General features: G+C 44.5%; 1 protein-coding gene across 2 annotated transcripts in view; it reads right to left on the bottom strand.

The window, feature by feature from the left end:
- Positions 1 to 8,649, bottom strand: part of LOC122540973 (structural maintenance of chromosomes protein 6-like) — a 129,474-nt gene extending 120,825 nt beyond the window's left edge. The window contains exons 1-2 of one of the 2 annotated variants that reach the window (XM_087977535.1): positions 8,482 to 8,649; positions 189 to 248 (exon numbers count right to left, since the gene is read on the bottom strand). The gene's annotated coding sequence lies outside the window, so the exon portion shown is untranslated. The remainder of the gene's footprint in view (positions 1 to 188; positions 249 to 8,481) is intronic. The other variant, XM_043677351.2, reaches the window with a different exon arrangement.
- Positions 8,650 to 12,412: the final 3,763 nt, after the last annotated feature.

Here is a 12,412-nt window from a genome sequence, read left to right as displayed (position 1 = left end):
AAAGTCTTACTGCTGGAAGCTGAAGTGAAAGGCTGGTATAATGGGTAAATGGTCAGGGGGAAAGATGTACATACTGTTCCTGCTCATCCTGTAAACTCTGTTGTCAGCCAACAGGTTGCCAAAGCCCTGAGCAGATATATTGGCCTGGAATTTTCAGTGCAAGTAATATCATAAACATAAAATCTCACCACTGCTAATCCTCAGACAGTTCTGATATAACGCGATATGTTCCATTCTCGTGTGATCTCCTATTATAAGAAAACAATGTAATAACAGCTCCACCTAAACTAATGATACCGGAATCGCGTTATAGCTAATACATGAAAGGAAAGTTCGCATTCTACAAATAACGGTCTAAATTCTTCAATTGCATTAAAGCCAGTTAGCATTGAAGAAACACAAGTTACAGCAGAACTGACTGTATCCTGGATTTCTTTTGGCTGTATCATAGTGATCCCAGAGGTGGCACATCGGGTTAGCAGTTAAATTTTTTTTTTAGTTTTAGGTTTCCGCAGGAATTTAACTTAATGTGTTTGTTAGTTTATTTATCTCTGGCAACAAATCACTAACTGACATCACACAAAAAGAATGAATTAAAGATCAGTTTAAGGAGGAAATCTCTTGGGTAGCCCTCAGGTTTTGTCAAGAGATTATAACTGGTCCTTTCAATTACAGCATCTAACAGTGTGAGAAATCATTTCGTGTAAGAAGTAGTTGCCTTTTCATTACGATGAACCTTCAAAAGTCGAAAGATGTGCAGTTTAAGTGAATTGGCCATGCTAAATCGCCCACAGTGTTCAGGGATGTGTGGACGCAGGGTTCGACTCCCACCTGCTCCAGAGGTATGTCTCTGAACAGGCTGATTAGAATATATTCATCTGAATAAGCCTGGTGAAAATCTATGTGTAGAATTTGGAAGCAAAAAAAAGGTTAGGTGCATTAGTCAGGGGTAAATGTAGAGAAATGGGGAATGATTGGGTGGGGTACTCTCTGGAGGGTCGCTGTGGACCTGTTGGGCTGAAGGGTCTGTTTCCACACTGCAGGGATTCTATGATTCTATGAAAATGTGGGATCTGCTTTGATCAAGGTAATTTTGCAACGTAAAAATAAATGGTAGCTATAGTGCAATGGCCAGAAGTGATGCTGCCTCTCTTAAACGCATTCTTGTGGAGAAAGTGAGGTCTGCAGATGCTGGAGATCAAAGTTGAAACTTTATTGCTGGAACAGCACAGCAGGTCAGGCAGCATCCAGGGAACAGGAGATTCGACGTTTCGGGCACAGGCCCTTCTTCAGGAATGAGCAGAGAGTGTTCAGCAGGAGAAGATAAAAGGTAGGGAGGAGGGACTTGGAGGAGGGGAGTTGGAAATGTGAAGGTGGAAAGAGGTCAAGGTGAGGGTGATAGGTCGGAGTAGGATGGAGGCGGAGAGGTCAAGAAGAAGACTGCAGGTCAGGAAGGCGGTGCCGGGCTGGAGGGATCCGGCTGAGACAAGGTGGGGAGAGGGGGGATGAAGAAACTGGTGAAGTCCAAGTTCATCCCCTGCGGTTGGAGGGTTCCCAGTCGGAAGATAAGACGCTCCTCCTCCGACCGTCGGGTTGTTGTGGTTTGGCGGTGGATGAGTCCAATGACCTGCATATCCTCGGTGGAGTGGGAGGGGGAGTTGAAATGCTGTGCCACAGGTTGGTTGGGTTGGTTCGTCCGGGTGGCCCAGAGGTGCTCTCTGAATCGCTCCGCAAGTAGGCGGCTTGTCTCCCCAATATAGAGGAGGCCACACCGGCTGCAGCGGATGCAGTAGATGATGTGGGTGGAGGTGCAGGTGAATCTGTGGCAGATATGGAAGTTTCCCTTGGGGCCTTGGAGAGAAGTGAGGGGGGAGGTGTGGGCGCAAGTGTTGCACCTCCTGCGGTTGCAAGGGAAGGTGCCGGGAGTGGAGGTTGGGTCGGTGGGGGGTGTGGATCTGACAAGGGAGTCGCGGAGGGAGTGGTCTCTACGGAAAGCTGATAGGGGAGGGGAGGGAAATATATCCTTGGTGCTGGGGTCTGTTTGGAGGTGGCGGAAGTGACGGCGGATGATGCGCTGTACATGGAAATTGGTGGGGTGGTAGGTGAGGACCAGTGGGGTTCTGTCCTGGTGGCGGTTGGAGGGGCGGGGCTCAAGGGCGGAGGAGCGGGAAGTGGAGGAGATGCGGTGGAGGGCACCGTCGACCACGTCGGGGGGGAAATTGCGGTCCTTGAAGAAGGAGGCCATCTGTGTTGTACGTATTTTGAACTGGTCCTCCTGGGAGCAGATGCGGCGGAGACGAAGGAATTGGGAGAATGGGATGGCGTTTTTACAGGGGGCAGGATGGGAGGAGGTGTAGTCCAGGTAGCTGTGGGAGTCGGTTGGTTTGTAGTAGATGTCCGTGTTGATTCGGTCGCCTGAGATAGAAACAGAAAGGTCTAGGAAGGGGAGGGAGGAGTCCGAGACTGTCCAGGTGAATTTGAGGTCGGGGTGGAAGGTGTTAGTGTAGTGGATGAACTGTTCAACCTCCTCGTGGGAGCACGAGGTAGCGCCGATACAGTCATCAATGTAGCGAAGAAAAAGATGGGGGGTGGGGCCAGTGTAGTTGCGGAAGATGGATTGTTCCACATACCCTACGAAGAGGCAGGCATAGCTGGGGCCCATGCGGGTGCCCATGGCTACTCCTTTTGTTTGGAGAAAGTGGGAGGATTGGAAAGAAAAGTTGTTCAGGGTGAGGACCAGTTCGGTTAGTCGAAGGAGGGTGTCGGTGGAAGGGTACTGGGTGGTACGGCGGGAAAGGAAGAAGCGGAGTGCTTTGAGTCCTTCGTGATGGGGGATGGAGGTGTACAGGGACTGGCTTCTTCCTTTCCCGCCGTACCACCCAGTACCCTTCCACCGACACCCTCCTTCGACTAACCGAACTGGTCCTCACCCTGAACAACTTTTCTTTCCAATCCTCCCACTTTCTCCAAACAAAAGGAGTAGCCATGGGCACCCGCATGGGCCCCAGCTATGCCTGCCTCTTCGTAGGGTATGTGGAACAATCCATCTTCCGCAACTACACTGGCCCCACCCCCCATCTTTTTCTTCGCTACATTGATGACTGTATCGGCGCTACCTCGTGCTCCCACGAGGAGGTTGAACAGTTCATCCACTACACTAACACCTTCCACCCCGACCTCAAATTCACCTGGACAGTCTCGGACTCCTCCCTCCCCTTCCTAGACCTTTCTGTTTCTATCTCAGGCGACCGAATCAACACGGACATCTACTACAAACCAACCGACTCCCACAGCTACCTGGACTACACCTCCTCCCATCCTGCCCCCTGTAAAAACGCCATCCCATTCTCCCAATTCCTTCGTCTCCGCCGCATCTGCTCCCAGGAGGACCAGTTCAAAATACGTACAACACAGATGGCCTCCTTCTTCAAGGACCGCAATTTCCCCCCCGATGTGGTCGACGGTGCCCTCCACCGCATCTCCTCCACTTCCCGCTCCTCCGCCCTTGAGCCCCGCCCCTCCAACCGCCACCAGGACAGAACCCCACTGGTCCTCACCTACCACCCCACCAATCTCCATGTACAGCGCATCATCCGCCGTCACTTCCGCCACCTCCAAACAGACCCCAGCACCAAGGATATATTTCCCTCCCCTCCCGTTTCAGCTTTCCGTAGAGAGCACTCCCTCCGCGACTCCCTTGTCAGATCCACACCCCCCACCGACCCAACCTCCACTCCCGGCACCTTCCCTTGCAACCGCAGGAGGTGCAACACTTGCGCCCACACCTCCCCCCTCACTTCTCTCCAAGGCCCCAAGAGAAACTTCCATATCCGCCACAGATTCACCTGCACCTCCACCCACATCATCTACTGCATCCGCTGCAGCCGGTGTGGCCTCCTCTATATTGGGGAGACAGGCCGCCTACTTGCGGAGCGATTCAGAGAGCACCTCTGGGCCACCCGGACGAACCAACCCAACCAACCTGTGGCACAGCATTTCAACTCCCCCTCCCACTCCACCGAGGATATGCAGGTCATTGGACTCATCCACCGCCAAACCACAACAACCCGACGGTCGGAGGAGGAGCGTCTTATCTTCCGACTGGGAACCCTCCAACCGCAGGGGATGAACTTGGACTTCACCAGTTTCTTCACCCCCCCTCCCCCCACCTTGTCTCAGCCGGATCCCTCCAGCCCGGCACCGCCTTCCTGACCTGCAGTCTTCTTCTTGACCTCTCCGCCTCCATCCTACTCCGACCTATCACCCTCACCTTGACCTCTTTCCACCTATCACATTTCCAACTCCCCTCCTCCAAGTCCCTCCTCCCTACCTTTTATCTTCTCCTGCTGAACACTCTCTGCTCATTCCTGAAGAAGGGCCTGTGCCCGAAACGTCGAATCTCCTGTTCCCTGGATGCTGCCTGACCTGCTGTGCTGTTCCAGCAATAAAGTTTCAACTAAACGCATTCTTGTGTCAAATAAAAAGTGATAATTATCGTCAAACACTGACATCAAAAATTACAGATTAAAATTACATCACTGAAGAACTCAGCATCTGAACAGAAAAAAAATGTGTAATGAAGAATAGAGAATACAACTGTATACAGTAGAGAGTAATGACATGAAAGCTGTAACCTATATTTTGAAGTCAGTACAGGAGGGATAATGCATGTTGCTGACCTAAACAAAAGATGTATCCAATGCTTTAGAGGGATCCTGAGCACTGATTTCCTTTATCCAACATGACTTTGAATCTGGTGCTATCCACGCATGCCCAACAGCAGGCTTGGCCGATAAACTGATTCAAGGATTTTCAAACAACAAAGCAGTGAAGTAGAATTATAGTTTATGTTTTATGAAACAAAGTCTCAATGAAAGATTGAGTCATTTACCTGGAACTAAAGTAGAACTTGAAATATTGTGGGCAAGCTAAAATATCAAATGCAAACATTTCATAATTGGAAATTGATCCATGAAACCAAGTGTAAAAGTTACACTTAGTTACAATCTGTAAACATATTTAAACAGTAAACAAACTAACTTGATTAAATCAAATGTATTGAATTCATTCTGTGTAAACCATTCTAAGATACAGTGATGACCAAAGTTGTATCCATCAGCAATTCACCATTTTCACTGATTTTAATGGGAATAGGTCTTTATTAATTAACAATCACTGTTTCAGAAGCATAGTACAAAAATCACCAGAAAATTATGGCCTGGTATAAGTGCAGGAATTATAATTAATTGGGACATGAAGAGGTCATTTGGCCAATTAGTCCATTCATTCAGATCATGACTGACCTAATCTCCACTTTTGCTGTCCCCCCTTATCATTGGTTCCTTTGTCAATCAAAAATCAAACTCATCCATGATTATTCTCAAAGCTCCAACCTCCACTGCTCTCTGAGAAAAGAATTCCAAAGTTGAACAACCCTCAGATTAGAACTTCTTCCCTTTCTCCATCTTAAATAGGAGACCCCTTATTTTAAAACAATGACCGCTAGTTCTCACAAGAGACAGTACCTTTTGAGTATAAATGCTCCTTATAAATTTGATATACTTCAACAAGATCAGTTTTCAGTCTTCTAAACTCTAATGAGCATAAGTTGCACAGCCTTTCCTCGTAAGACAAACTTCTTCATCCTGGGAATCTGTCGCGTGAAGGGTGGCACAGTGGCCAGTACTGCAGTCTCACAGCGCCAGGGACCTGGGCCCGATTCCACCCTCAGGTGACTATTTGTGTGGAGCTTGTACATTCTCCCCACATCTGTATGGATTTCCTCCAGGTGCTGTAGTTTCCTCTTACAGTCCAAAGAAGTGCAGGTTAGGTGGATTGACCATGCTGAATTGCCCATAGTGTGGATTACCCACGCTAAGTATAGGGTGAGGGGGACTGGGTCTGGGTGGGATGCTCTTTGGAGGGGTGGTGCAGCCTTTTTCTGCACTGTTGGGATTCTATATATGTCTGAATCTTCTCCTAAACTGCTTCCAACGCAAATATATCCTCCCTTAAGTAAAGAGACCACAACTAGACACAGAACTCCAGGTGCAGCTCACTAATACCCAGCAGTGAGAGTAACTTTCCAACTTTAATCAGAAAAATGCTGATTAGTTGGACAATGTTTGACATGGTAATACAGTTGGAAATGTTAACCATCTTCATTACAGATTAATTTCAACCCAGGCTGGTGAGCCATGATTTGTCAGGTTTTTCACTCAGCGAAAAGATGCAACATGACTTGTTCTTTGAAAGCAAAAGGAACGTGTCCACAGCACCTTCACCTCTGAATAAGGAGCAAGGCAGACTGACGATTACTGTTGCATACCCATGGTATTCCCTGACCAATCAGAATTGACATGTCTGATTTAATTTAACAAGTTAACTAAAACAGTTAATACCACTGCTGCATCACCAAGTCAACCTGAGTTCAACCAGTCAGCACAGTCTCCCCATGCTGCATAAATTGCTGCTTCCTTTGAATATCTCCCTTCTTATACAATGAAGCCCTGATAAATGAAAGATTTAAAAGTTCAACTTCATATCTGCTTTTAGTGATATTGTTTATAGTGTCATGAAATCATACTTTATTGAATCATAGCATCTCTACAGTGTGAAACGAGACCATTTAGCCCATCGGGTCTGCACTGACCCTCCGAAGAGCATCCCACCCAAACTCATCCCCCTATCCTTGTATTTCCCATGGCTAATCCACCTACCCTACACATCTTTGGGCACTATGGTCAATTTAGCATGGCCAATCCAATCCACCTAACCTGCACAACTTTGGACTGTGGGAGGAAATCCGCAGATACGGGGAGAATGTACAAGCTCCTCACAGACAGTCACCTGAGGCTGGAATCAAACCGGAGTCCCTGGTGCTGTGAGGCAGCAGTGCTAACCACTGAGCCCAGGTCAAATCAAGATTTTTAATCTGCTGACTGGAAGCCTGAACTGAGTTTTAAAATCAGAAACTTTTCTTACATTTTATAAAGAAATTGTTTAGTTTTATTCTATTTAAATTGATCAAAACAAAACAATAAAATACGTGCGTGCATTGTCTTTTACATATGGGAATATATCTAGGCAATTTCCCACATGGCCAGGCAGATGGTAGCGTTGTAGTTGCACTGTAGTGGCTTTGCTCGGGGAACTGCGAAGTTTGGACTGCAGAGCTTCAGTACTACTTTGAGAATGTTGTCAAAACCCCCAGATTTTGCAGTGTCCAGTGCCTCCAGCCATTACTTGATATTCACTGGAGTGAATTAAATTGGCTGAAGACTGGCATCTGTGAAACTGCAAGGATTTCTAGGGAAACTGAGATGGATCATCTACTTTGCATTTATGGCTGAAGCGTGTTACAAATGCTTCAGCCTTACCTTTTACGCTGATACTGGGCTCACCCATCACTGAGGATGAGGATATTAGTGGAGCCTCCTGCCTCCAGTGGGTTGTATAATTATCCAGCACCATTCACGAATGGATGTGGTAGGACTGCAAAGTCTAAATTTGATGTGTTGCTTATGGAATCACTTAGCTCTGTCTATCTGACAATGAAGGGAATGCTATGTAAAAACAAACTCCCGAGGGTTAAATCACAAGGAGAGATTACACTTTTGAGGGCTGTAGCTCCTGGAATTTAGGAGATTTAGGGTTAATTTAACCCAAGATAGTAAAATATTGTGGGATTTGCTAAGGTAGATTGAGGGAAACTATTTCTGCTGTTTAGAAAACTTAGGAGCATGCTGAATAATTTGAGCTGCTCATCCTGAACTGAGTTAAAAATGTCTCCATTCCAGGATTGTAAAAGTTTGGAATTCTCTTCGACAAATAGCAGCTAGTACTGGGTAAATTGTTAACACTAAATCAGAGATTTGATTGATTTCTCTTGATGCGTATGAGGGGATATGGAAACAAAGGAAGGTATATAGAGTTAGGTAATAGCTCAACCACGATTCCATCAAACAACAGGCTGAATGGTATATGCCTATATTCCAATAGTGTGTGCAGAAGAGACCAGGCTGTGAAATAAGAATCTCTAATGGAGGTTTTAATGGAATAGAAGGCCAGGGGAAACACAGTGGTTAAATAAACTGCTACCAATTCAGAGGAAACTGAAGTCAGCAACCAAGCAAAGTGCAAGCGTTGTATCGTTTAGAAAAGGCTATCAAACAGTAAACATTTTAAAAATGTACTACGAAAGGAAAAACTAAATCATTTCTTATATTTGGACCTCATAAACAAACACAAGAGTAGAAAATATTTATGGAGTACATTTAACGCAATAAAGCACCCTAGATTGCATCATAGCAGCATTATAAAAGAATTTGGTACCGAGGAGGTTTAGATCAATGGCCTTTCAGCAGAACCATTCTACTGATGGATCATTGATCTGAAAAGTTCATCTCCCCACTTAAAGTCTAATCTGCTGTTTACTCCCGGTATTTTCATTCTTATTTTATTTCAGTGATGAACACTTACCGTTTTCCCTTCTGCATCATTCAGGAAAGCATACAGTGCAAACTCTCAGCCATTTCGTTTCTCCCTGGGTCTGAATTTGGCTGGTTCCTACCACCAAGGAGATATCAAATAAGATATTTTATGTAGTTTCAAATGTTAGTGAGGTGTAGCCCTGGCAAGACAGGATGTCAATTTTATCAGCACTGCAGTAATAGTCTTGTGACTCACTCTTGGGTTTGGTAAAGGTTAAACTATATCTGTCTTGACAACATCCTATTCGTGGTGTTCTCTCTTCCTGTGCATAGATGCTGCAAATGGGTCTTGTTTAACTTTGTGGTTTGTGACAGACACCACATAAAATCTTCAGAGAATCTGACAGTTACATTTCATGTCCAGAGCTGCATGAAATTACCTCTGAAACAAAAAATGTCTGAACTGTATTAAAAAATAACTTAATAACAAACTTTGTGATTTTTGAGAGGATTTGTAGCTCAGGTTGAGGTTCAAGTTGTAAGTTTGCTCGGTGAGCTGGTAGGTTTGTTCTCAGATGTTTTGTCACCATGTTAGGTGACATCATCAGTGAGCCTCCATTGAAGCGTTGCTGCTCTGTCCCTTTCTATTTATGTTAAGGCGGGGCGATACCATTTCCGGTTCTTTTTCTTAGTAACAAACTTTTAGTTCAAGGCAAGAACAAGTTGAAGAGTAAGAAAATGTTGTGGAGTCAGCAATGAAACTCCTGGGACTAACATTGCTATATGAACACAAGACCTAGAAGCAGGAGTAGGTAATTCAACCCCTGGAGCCTGCTCCACCATTTGATACAATCATGGCTGATTTTATCTCGGCATCAGCACCACCTTCCTGCCACTCTCCATAACCCTTTAGTCTGTTAATAATTTAAGATCTGTCTATCTCCTCGTTAGATTTACTCCTTGTCCCAGTATTCACTGCACTCCATACATTCATGACCTTTCGAGAAATAATTTCTCCTCATCTCTATTTTAAATCTGTTACTGTTTATCTTAAAACTAACCTCTCAGACTAGATTACCCCACATGAGGAAACATCCTCTCTATCTCTATTTTGTCAATCCCCTTTCGTCTCTCATATACCAGTGAAAAGGAAGGACTGTAGGAAAAGGGGTGATCTGCCGTGAGCATCGAAGGACATAAGGAAGGCTATCAAATTGAAAGAGAAGGCATACAAAGTGGCCAAGATCAGCAGGAAACTAGAAGAATGGGAAAGCTTTAAAGGTCAACAAAAAGCCACAAAAAGAGCGATAAACAAAAGTAAGATAGATTATGAGAAAAACCTCGGTCAGAATATAAAAACAGACCAAATATTTCTATATATATATAAAACAAAAAATAGTGGCCAAAGTAAACATTGGTCCTTAAGAGGATGAGAAGGGGATTTAGTAATGGGATTTGAGGAAACGGCCAAGGCATTGAATAGATATTTTGAGTTGGTCTTTACAGTGGAAGATACGAATAACATGCCAGTAATTGACAAAGAGACGAAGGTAAATAAGGACCCGGAAACAATCATTATCACGAAAGAGGAAGCTAACGGAGCTAAGGGTAGACAAGTCCTGGTCCTGATGGAATGCATCCCAGGGTTTTAAAAGAGATGGCGGGAGAAATAGCAAGTGCACTTGTGGTAATTCACTGGACTCTGGGGCAGTTCCAGCAGATTGGAAAACAGCAAATGTGACACCACTGTTTCAAAATGGAGGTAGACAAAAGGTGGGGAATTATAGATCAGTTAGCTTAATTTCTGTAGTGGGGAAAATGCTTCAGTCTATTATGAGGAAAGACATAGCAAGGCATCGAGATAGAAATTGTCCCATTGGGCAGATATAGCATGGGTTCATGAAAGGCAGGTCATGCTTACCTAACCTTTTGGAATTCTATGAATACATTACAAACACCATGGACAATGTGGACCCAGTAGATATGGTATATCTAGATTTCCAAAAGGCATTTAGCAATGTGCCACACAAAAGGCTGCTGCACAAATAAAAATGAAAGGCATTACAGGCAATGTATTAGCATGGATAGAGGATTGGTTAACTAACAGGAAGCAAAGAGTGGGGATAAATGAGTGCTATTCTAGTTAGCAATCATTGGCTAGTGGTGTGCCTCAGGGATCAGCGTTGGGACTGCAATTATTCACAATTTATATAGATGATTTGGAGTTAGGGACCACGTATAGTGTATCAAAGTTTGCAGATGACACTAAGATAAGTGGCCGAGCAAAGTGTGCAGAGGACTGTGAAACCTTGCATAGGGACATAGATAGTTAAGTAAGCAGGCAAGAGTCTGGCAGATGGAGCATAATGTAAATAAATGTGAAGTCATCCATTTCGGTAGGAATAACTGCAAAAAGGACGATTACTTGAATGGAAAGAAGTTGCAGCACACTGCTGTGCAGAGGGTGTCCTTGTGCATGAATCATAGAAGGTTGGTCTGCAGATGCAACAGGTAATTAAGAAGGCAAATAGAATTTTGTCCTTCATCACTAAGGAGATTGAGTTCAAAAGCAGGGAGCTTTTTATGTTACAGCTGTATAGCATGCTGGTGAGGCCACACCTGGAGTACCGTGTGCAGTTTTGGTCTCCTTACTTGAGAAAGGACATACTGGGACTGGAGGGGGTGCAGAGGAGGTTCACTAGGTTAATTCCAGCGATTAAAGGAATGGCTTATGAGGAGATGCTGAGTAGATTGGGATTATATTCATTGGAATTTAGAAGAATGAGGGAGGATCTTATAGAAACATGTAAAATTATGAAGTGAATAGATAAGCTAGAAGTAGAGGGGCTGTTTCCACTGGCGGGTGAAACTAGGACAAGAGGGCATAGCCTCAAAGTTAGAGGAAGCGGATTTAGGACTGAATTGAGAAGGAGCTTCTTCACCCAGAGGGTTGTGAATCTGTGGAATTCCCTGCCCAATGAAGTAGGTGAGGCTTCCTCAGTAAATGTTTTTAAAACTAAGATGGATAATTTTTTGAACATTAAAGGAATTAAGGGTTGTGGTGAGAGGGCGGGTAAGTGGAGCTGAGGCCACGAAAAGATCAGCCATGATCTTATTGAATGGCAGAGCAGGCTCGAAGGACCAGGTGGCCTACTCCTGCTCCTAGTTCTTATGCTCTTATACGTTAATTAGATGTCCTCTCATTCTTGCAAACTCCAAAGGCATAAGCCTCCACTGCTCAATCTCTCTTCATAAGAGAAAATGCTGGAAAATCTCAGCAGGTCTGGCAGCATCTGTAAGGAGAGAACAAGCTTTGACAAAGGGTCAGTTAGACTCGAAACATCAGTTCTTTTCTCTCCTTACAGATGCTGCCAGACCTTCTGAGATTTTCCAACATTTTCTCTTTTGGTTTCATATTCCAGCATCCCCTGTAATTTGCTTTTATCTCTTCATAAAACAAGCCCCTCATCTCTGGACTCAATTTAGTGAATCTCCTCTAAACAGTCTTCAATGCAACTATATTCCTCTTCAAGTAAGGGGACCAAAATCGTGCAGCAATATTTCCCTACTTGTATAATCTGTGCCTTGAGCAATTAATGCCAATAAATTCCTTTTGCCTTCCTTATTGCCTGCGGAGTCTATGTACTATAGACACACCCAGATCCCTCTGCACAAAAGCACCAAAGGATTCTTTCCATTTAGATAATAGATTGCCTTTCTATTCCTTCAACCAAAATTGATAACCTCACACTTATCCTTCATCCGCAAACTTTATCTGCTAAATTTTGGCCCATTCACCTAACCTATCCATATCCACCTATAATTTTTAAAACATTTCTTCATTGCAACTTACTTCCCCACCTATTTTAGAGTCATTGGCAAATTTGGCCATACTACTTTCTGTCCCTTCATTCAAGTCATTAAGCTTGTTCATAAATCATTGGGACCCCATGGACTGACCCCTGTGCAACCCATTAGTT

The sequence above is a fragment of the Chiloscyllium plagiosum genome, unplaced genomic scaffold (assembly GCF_037043375.1).
Source record: "Chiloscyllium plagiosum isolate Xiang-an unplaced genomic scaffold, Cpla_swu_hap1 HiC_scaffold_3, whole genome shotgun sequence".
Taxonomy (NCBI): domain Eukaryota; kingdom Metazoa; phylum Chordata; class Chondrichthyes; order Orectolobiformes; family Hemiscylliidae; genus Chiloscyllium; species Chiloscyllium plagiosum.
This window is presented reverse-complemented; position numbering and strand designations above follow the sequence as displayed.